Below are 6,988 nucleotides of genomic sequence, written 5' to 3'. Positions count from 1 at the left end.
GGCTCAGCTGGTAGAGAATCTGCTTGCAAGGCAGGAGACTTGGCTTTGATCCCTGGGTTGGGAAGATCCCCTGGAGAAGGAAAAGGCTGCCCACTCCAGTATTCTGGCCTGGAGAATTCCATGGACCTTATAGTCCTTGGGATCACAAAGAATCAGACCCGACTGAGTGACTTTCACTCACTCACTGGCCTTTTAGTTCTATTTGATTTTAATTCACATATTTTATGGCTCTGTTGTTTGCACATAAATTTAGGAGTTCTATGTCCTCTTGGTGTATTGACCTTTTTAATTATTATATGATATTCTTCTCTATCTCTGATAATTTTGTTTTCTCTGCAGTCTACTTTATATGATATTAATATAATGATTCCTACACTTTATTTTGGTTAATGTTTGCATTATATATCTTTTCCCATCCTTTTACTTTCAGTCTGCCTTTATCATTATATTTGGAATGAATTTCTTTTAGACAGCATATAGTTGAGTCATGGTTTTTCATCTACCCTGCCAATCTCTTGTCTTGTGATTGGTATATTTAGACTACTTACATTTAATATAATTAAATCTGCCATTTTATTCTTGTTTTCTGTTGGTTCTCTCCCTTCTTTATTTTCTGTTTTAATCTCTCTACCCTCCTGGGAGTTCCTTGAACATTTAAAAAATCCATTTTGATTTGTTGTTGTTTAGTTGCTAAGTCATATCCAACTCTTTTGTGACCCCATGGATTGTAGCTCACCAGGCTCCTCTGTTCATAGGATATCCCAGCCAACAAGAATACTGGAGCGGGTTGCCATTTCCTTTTCCAGGGGATCTTCCCGACCCAGGGATCAAACCCACGTCTCCTACGTTGGCAGACAGATTCTTTACCACTGAGCCACCAGGGGAGCCCCCATTTTGATTTATCTGTAGTGTTTTTGAGTGTATCTCCTTGTGTTGTTTTCTTATTGATTTCTCTAAAAATTACATTATGTACACAGAATTTGACACTCTACTTGTGTCATCACTTTACCAGTTTCAGTGTAGTGTAGATATTTAATACCTCTCTCTCTTTGTATCCGTTTGCCCTCCCCCATTTATAATTGTCTTGAATATTTCCTCTAAGGCATTTGAAACCATATCAGACACTGTTATAGCTTCTGCTTCAGCTATTAAACATAATTTATACAACCCAAGAGGAGAAGGGAAGTCTATTGTATTTACCTATATTTTTGCTTACCATATTTTCTTTTCTTTCCTCACGTTCCAAGGTTTCTTCTTTTATCATTTCCTTTTGGTTTAGTAAACTTCCTTTAGTCATTCTTTAGGGTAGATCTGTGGAGAAGGCAATGGCACCCCACTCCAGTACTCTTGTCTGGCAAATACCATGGATGGAGGAGCCTGCTGGGCTGCGGTCCATGGGGTCGCAAAGAGTCAGACACGACTGAGCAACTTCACTTTCACTTTTCACTTTCATGCATTGGAGAAGGAACTGGCAACCCACTCCAGTGTTCTTGCCTGGAGAATCCCAGGGATGGGGGAGCCTGGTGGGCTGCCGTCTATGGGGTCACACAGAGTTGGACATGACTGAAGCGACTTAGCAGCAGCAGCAGCAGCAGCAGGGTACATCTGCCAGAAACAAATTCTTAGTTTTTTTATATCTAAGAACGTCTTGATTTTCTCTTCATTCCTGAAGAGTATTTTCACTGGATATGAGTATGGATTGACAATTATTTTCTTTTAGTACTTGAAGGATATTGTGCCACTTCCTTTTAGCTTTGTTTCCTGATAAGGAATCTTGTGTTATTCAAATTGTTTTTCTCCTGTCATACGATGTCATTTCTTTTGTTGCTTTCACAATTTTTCTTTGTCTTTATTTTTTTTTTAATTTTATTTTATTTTTAAATTTCTTTGTCTTTAATTTTCAAAAATTTCATTATATGTGTCTTGGTTTGTATTTCTTTTGGTTTATCCTGTTTGAGTTTCTCTCAGCTTCTTGACTCTTAGGTTTATGTCTTTTGCCAAATATGTGGTATTTTCGGCCATTTTTTCTTTGAATACTTTTTTTTTTTTTTTAGCCCTATCCACTTTCTCCTTTCCTTTTTAGACTCCAGTGATACCAATACTGAATTTCTTGTAGAAGTCCTACATGTCCCTAAGGCCCTAATATTTATTTATTTGTTTATAGTCTACTTTCTCAGATTGGGTAATTTCTATTATTCTACTTCCCAGTTCATTGATTCTTCCCTCTGTTGTTTCTATTCTGCTGTTGAGCTCATCTGTTGAGTTTTAAAATTTTGGTTACTATATTTTTCAATCTAAAATTTCTATTTGGTTCTTTGTCTTCTATTTCTTTATTGAGACTTTCAATATTTTAATTTGTGTCAAGTGTGTTTGCTCATGAATTATTGCATGAAGCCTACTTTAAAATCTTTGTCAAATAATTTTAACCTGTGTTTTATCTCAGCATTGGCATCTTTTTTCATTTAGTTCAAGATGTTACTCATTCCTAGTATCACAAGTGATTTTTTGATTAAAACCTGGACATCTTGGGTTTTATCTTATGACTGTATATTATTTAAATCTTTTGTTTTAGCTGGAGTTTTTTTTGGACACAGCTCCATCAACAGAGGGGTGGTGTCATATTATAAAACAGCTATACTGCCATAAATATTAATTAAAAACAATCTATCTTGGGAAAGAGAAAACATTTTATTTATTTTTTTTTTTTTTATATTCTCTTCTTTTTTTTTTTTTTTTTTTAATTTTATTTTATTTTTAAACTTTACATAATTGTATTAGTTTTGCCAAATATCAAAATGAATCCACCACAGGTATACATGTGTTCCCCATCCTGACCCCTCCTCCCTCCTCCCTCCCCATACCCTCCCTCTGGGTCGTCCCAGTGCACTAGCCCCAAGCATCCAGTATCGTGCATCGAACCTGGACTGGCAACTCGTTTCTTACATGATATTTTACATGTTACAATGTCATTCTCCCAAATCTTCCCACCCTCTCCCTCTCCCACAGAGTCCATAAGACTGTTCTATACATCAGTGTCTCTTTTGCTGTCTCGTACACAGGGTTATTGTTACCATCTTTCTAAATTCCATATATATGCGTTAGAATACTGTATTTATGTTTTTCCTTCTGGCTTACTTCACTCTGTATAATAGGCTCCAGTTTCATCCACCTCATTAGAACTGATTCAAATGTACTCTTTTTAATGGCTGAGTAATACTCCATTGTGTATATGTACCACAGCTTTCTTATCCATTCATCTGCTGATGGACATCTAGGTTGCTTCCATGTCTTGGCTATTATAAACAGTGCTGCGATGAACATTGGGGTACACGTGTCTCTTTCCCTTCTGGTTTCCTCAGTGTGTATGCCCAGCAGTGGGATTGCTGGGTCATAAGGCAGTTCTATTTCCAGTTTTTTAAGGAATCTCCACACTGTTCTCCATAGTGGCTGTACTAGTTTGCATTCCCACCAACAGTGTAAGAGGGTTCCCTTTTCTCCACACCCTCTCCAGCATTTATTATTTGTAGACTTTTGGATCGCAGCCATTCTGACTGGTGTGAAATGGTACCTCATAGTGGTTTTGATTTGCATTTCTCTGATAATGAGTGATGTTGAGCATCTTTTCATGTGTTTGTTAGCCATCTGTATGTCTTTTTTGGAGAAATGTCTATTTAGTTCTTTGGCCCATTTTTTGATTGGGTCGTTTATTTTTCTGGAGTTGAGCTGTAGGAGTTGCTTGTATATTTTTGAGATTAGTTGTTTGTCGGTTGCTTCATTTGCTATTATTTTCTCCCATTCTGAAGGCTGTCTTTTCACCTTGCTAATAGTTTCCTTTGATGTGCAGAAGCTTTTAAGGTTAATTAGGTCCCATTTGTTTATTTTTGCTTTTATTTCCAATATTCTGGGAGGTGGGTCATAGAGGATCCTGCTGTGATGTATGTCGGAGAGTGTTTTGCCTATGTTCTCCTCTAGGAGTTTTATAGTTTCTGGTCTTACGTTTAGATCTTTAATCCATTTTGAGTTTATTTTTGTGTATGGTGTTAGAAAGTGGTCCAGTTTCATTCTTTTACAAGTGGCTGACCAGATTTCCCAGCACCACTTGTTAAAGAGATTGTCTTTAATCCATTGTATATTCTTGCCTCCTTTGTCGAAGATAAGGTGTCCATATGTGCGTGGATTTATCTCTGGGCTTTCTATTTTATTCCATTGATCAATATTTCTGTCTAGAAAACATTTTAAAATGCCATAATTAAGCTGAATTCCCTGTGCTATGCAGTAGGTCCTTGTTGGTTACTTATTTTAAATGTAGCAATGTGTACATGTCTATATCCTATAATAACCAGAATGGGGAAATAACTTGAAAAATAATAGATACATGTATATGTATAATTAAATCACTGCCCTGTCCAACTGAAAACCAACACAACACTGTTAATAATCAACTACACTCCAATATAAAATAAAAAGCTTTTAAAAAGGCTACAATTATCCCCCACATGTGGGCTCTGGCACAGGTTTACTACCGTTACTACCAGTCATCATAGAAATCTATTTAGCTTCTGTTGACATCTTTTGGAGGGGATCGCCTTATTATTGCTGGGTGGGATGGTTCAGGCTTCCTGCTAGGTCTCCACTGACACACTAGGGAGAGAGAGGGTGGCCTCAATATTGCTGAGCAATGGTGGCAGTCTTGACGCTGTACAAAATTTCTTCTGATGCCACCTCAGCAGAAAGGGCTCTGGGTGGTTTCCTCATTACCCATGTGGTTTCCTCATTAGCACTGAGCAGGGATGAAAGAGTTGGCTCCGTTCTTGGCCTTCCCTGATGCCACCCTGGTGGATGGGTTGAGGTACCTTGTTACAACATGGCAAAAGTGAAATTCTAGCCTCCTCATTTGCTCTTGCTGGCGTGCATGGAGGTGAGGCCACAGTTTTCTTTCTGTAGTGTCTAGCTTGAGTAGAGCAGTTACTGTCTGAAAGTTTTCTCTTCCTATGTGGTTTCTTTCTTGGTCCTTTGGCTAGAAAGAATAGGCTTTGGAGGGTATGTTTTTTGTCTGCCCTTTTTTGCATTTCTGGGTGCCAGCCTTCTCAGCTACAAATCTGGGATATATGACTTAAAAAGAAAATCCAGAACACTTACTACTTTTTTGTTCCTTGGATAGTGAGGTCCTTAGCAGGTCTTCCTTCGTTCTCCACTTAGAGTCTTCTTATGTTCATTTCATATATAATGCCCAGAGTTTTTAGTTGTACTTAGTGGGAGGAGTAATAAAATGTCTATTCCATCTTCTTAGAAACAGACATCCTCAAGTTTTAAGAATATGTTATTAAAATATATAACATACACACAGAAAAGGGCACATATCTTAAGTATACAGGTCAATAAATGTTCAATAACAATAGACCTACATAAGCAGAACTCAGGTCAAGAAACAGAACATAACCAACATCGCTTAGAAGCCCCCTCATGCCCCTTCTAATCACTAGCCTCACTTAAAAGTTAACCACTATCTAATTTCTGAAAATATAAATTACTGCAGCCTGTTTCTATACTTCATAAAATGAGTCTGTTTAAAAACTGGAATTACCCCTGAGAGATTTAATGGTTTAATATGTCATTGACCAATACCTTATAATGGATTAGTTTATCATATATTTTTATGTTCAACAAGAATAAATTTATTAATAATAATATTACAAAATACTTTAAAGTTTATAATAGCATTTCTCCTGCTTCAGATCATTTGATCCTCACATATTTTCATGACGAAGATTTATTATTAGCCTCATTTAAGGTGAGAAAATTGAGGCTACAGAGAAGTTAACCGATTTGTCTAAGGTCACCCAGGTAACAGGCAGAAAGATTTAATAGCTCCAGGCTAAAGAGACGTTCTTTGTCCCCTTATCCATATATCAATTTTAGAAAAGGTCCTGATTGGCTCTGATTTGGTCATGTGACCACAAAATGCTTATTAAAGAGTGAGCAGTATGATTCACTGCCCCACTAGGGCCATATGGAGTAGAGGAAGGGATCTTAAAGTGACCCAAATGAAGAAATAGGAAGCCATGCTGGACAGACAGAACTTTAGTTATCACAGTCCACAGTGGGACACAACCAGTTCTACCTATTTCTTGATTTTTATGGAAATCTTAAAATAATCAAAATCTCTCTTTCTGTATTCACATTTTTATGACTCATTTTAACAATTCAGAATTACATTTTGTAAAATCTGGAATGGACTGTAGAGACCATTTATCTCATTACACAGATGAGGAAAAGGAGGCTAAAAAGAAAATACCTTGTCTAGGACTTCCCAGTTGGTCCAGTGGTTAATATTCCACCTCCCAATGAAAGGGATGTGGGTTCAATCCCTGATCAGGGAGCTAAGATCCCACGTGCCTCGCAGCCAAAAACCAAAACATAAAACAGAAGCAATATTGTAACAAATGCAATAAAGACTTTAAAAACCAGTCCACCTCAAAAAAAATATTTTTAAAAAAGGAAATACCTTGTCCAATTTCATATAAACACTTGCTTTGTGTTTTTCCTCCATTTTCATTTATTATAAAAGTAATTTTATGGGAGTAATAATTTTTATAAGCCAGTCATGATGTTAACATTGCTTTTTATAAAGTGATTATAATAAAAAGCATTATAGATTTAACAACAAAAAAGAGATGAACAATTTTTAATGAAAAAAATCATGCAGAATGAATAAATTCTAGAGGTCTGCTGTCCAACATGGTACCTACAGTTAAATATGTTAAAAGGATGCTGCTGCTGCTGCTAAGTCGCTTCAGTCGTGTCCGACTCTGTGCGACCCCATAGACGGCAGCCCACCAGGCTCCCCCATCCCTGGGATTCTCCAGGCAAGAACACTGGAGTGGGTTGCCATTTCCTTCTCCAGTGCATGAAAGTGAAAAGTGAAAGTGAAGTCACTCAGTCGTGTCTGACTCAGCGACCCCATGGACTGCAGCCCACCAGGCTCCTC

This window comes from Bos indicus x Bos taurus, chromosome X (genome assembly GCF_003369695.1).
Source record: "Bos indicus x Bos taurus breed Angus x Brahman F1 hybrid chromosome X, Bos_hybrid_MaternalHap_v2.0, whole genome shotgun sequence".
In the NCBI taxonomy this organism is placed as follows: domain Eukaryota; kingdom Metazoa; phylum Chordata; class Mammalia; order Artiodactyla; family Bovidae; genus Bos; species Bos indicus x Bos taurus.
This window is presented reverse-complemented; position numbering follows the sequence as displayed.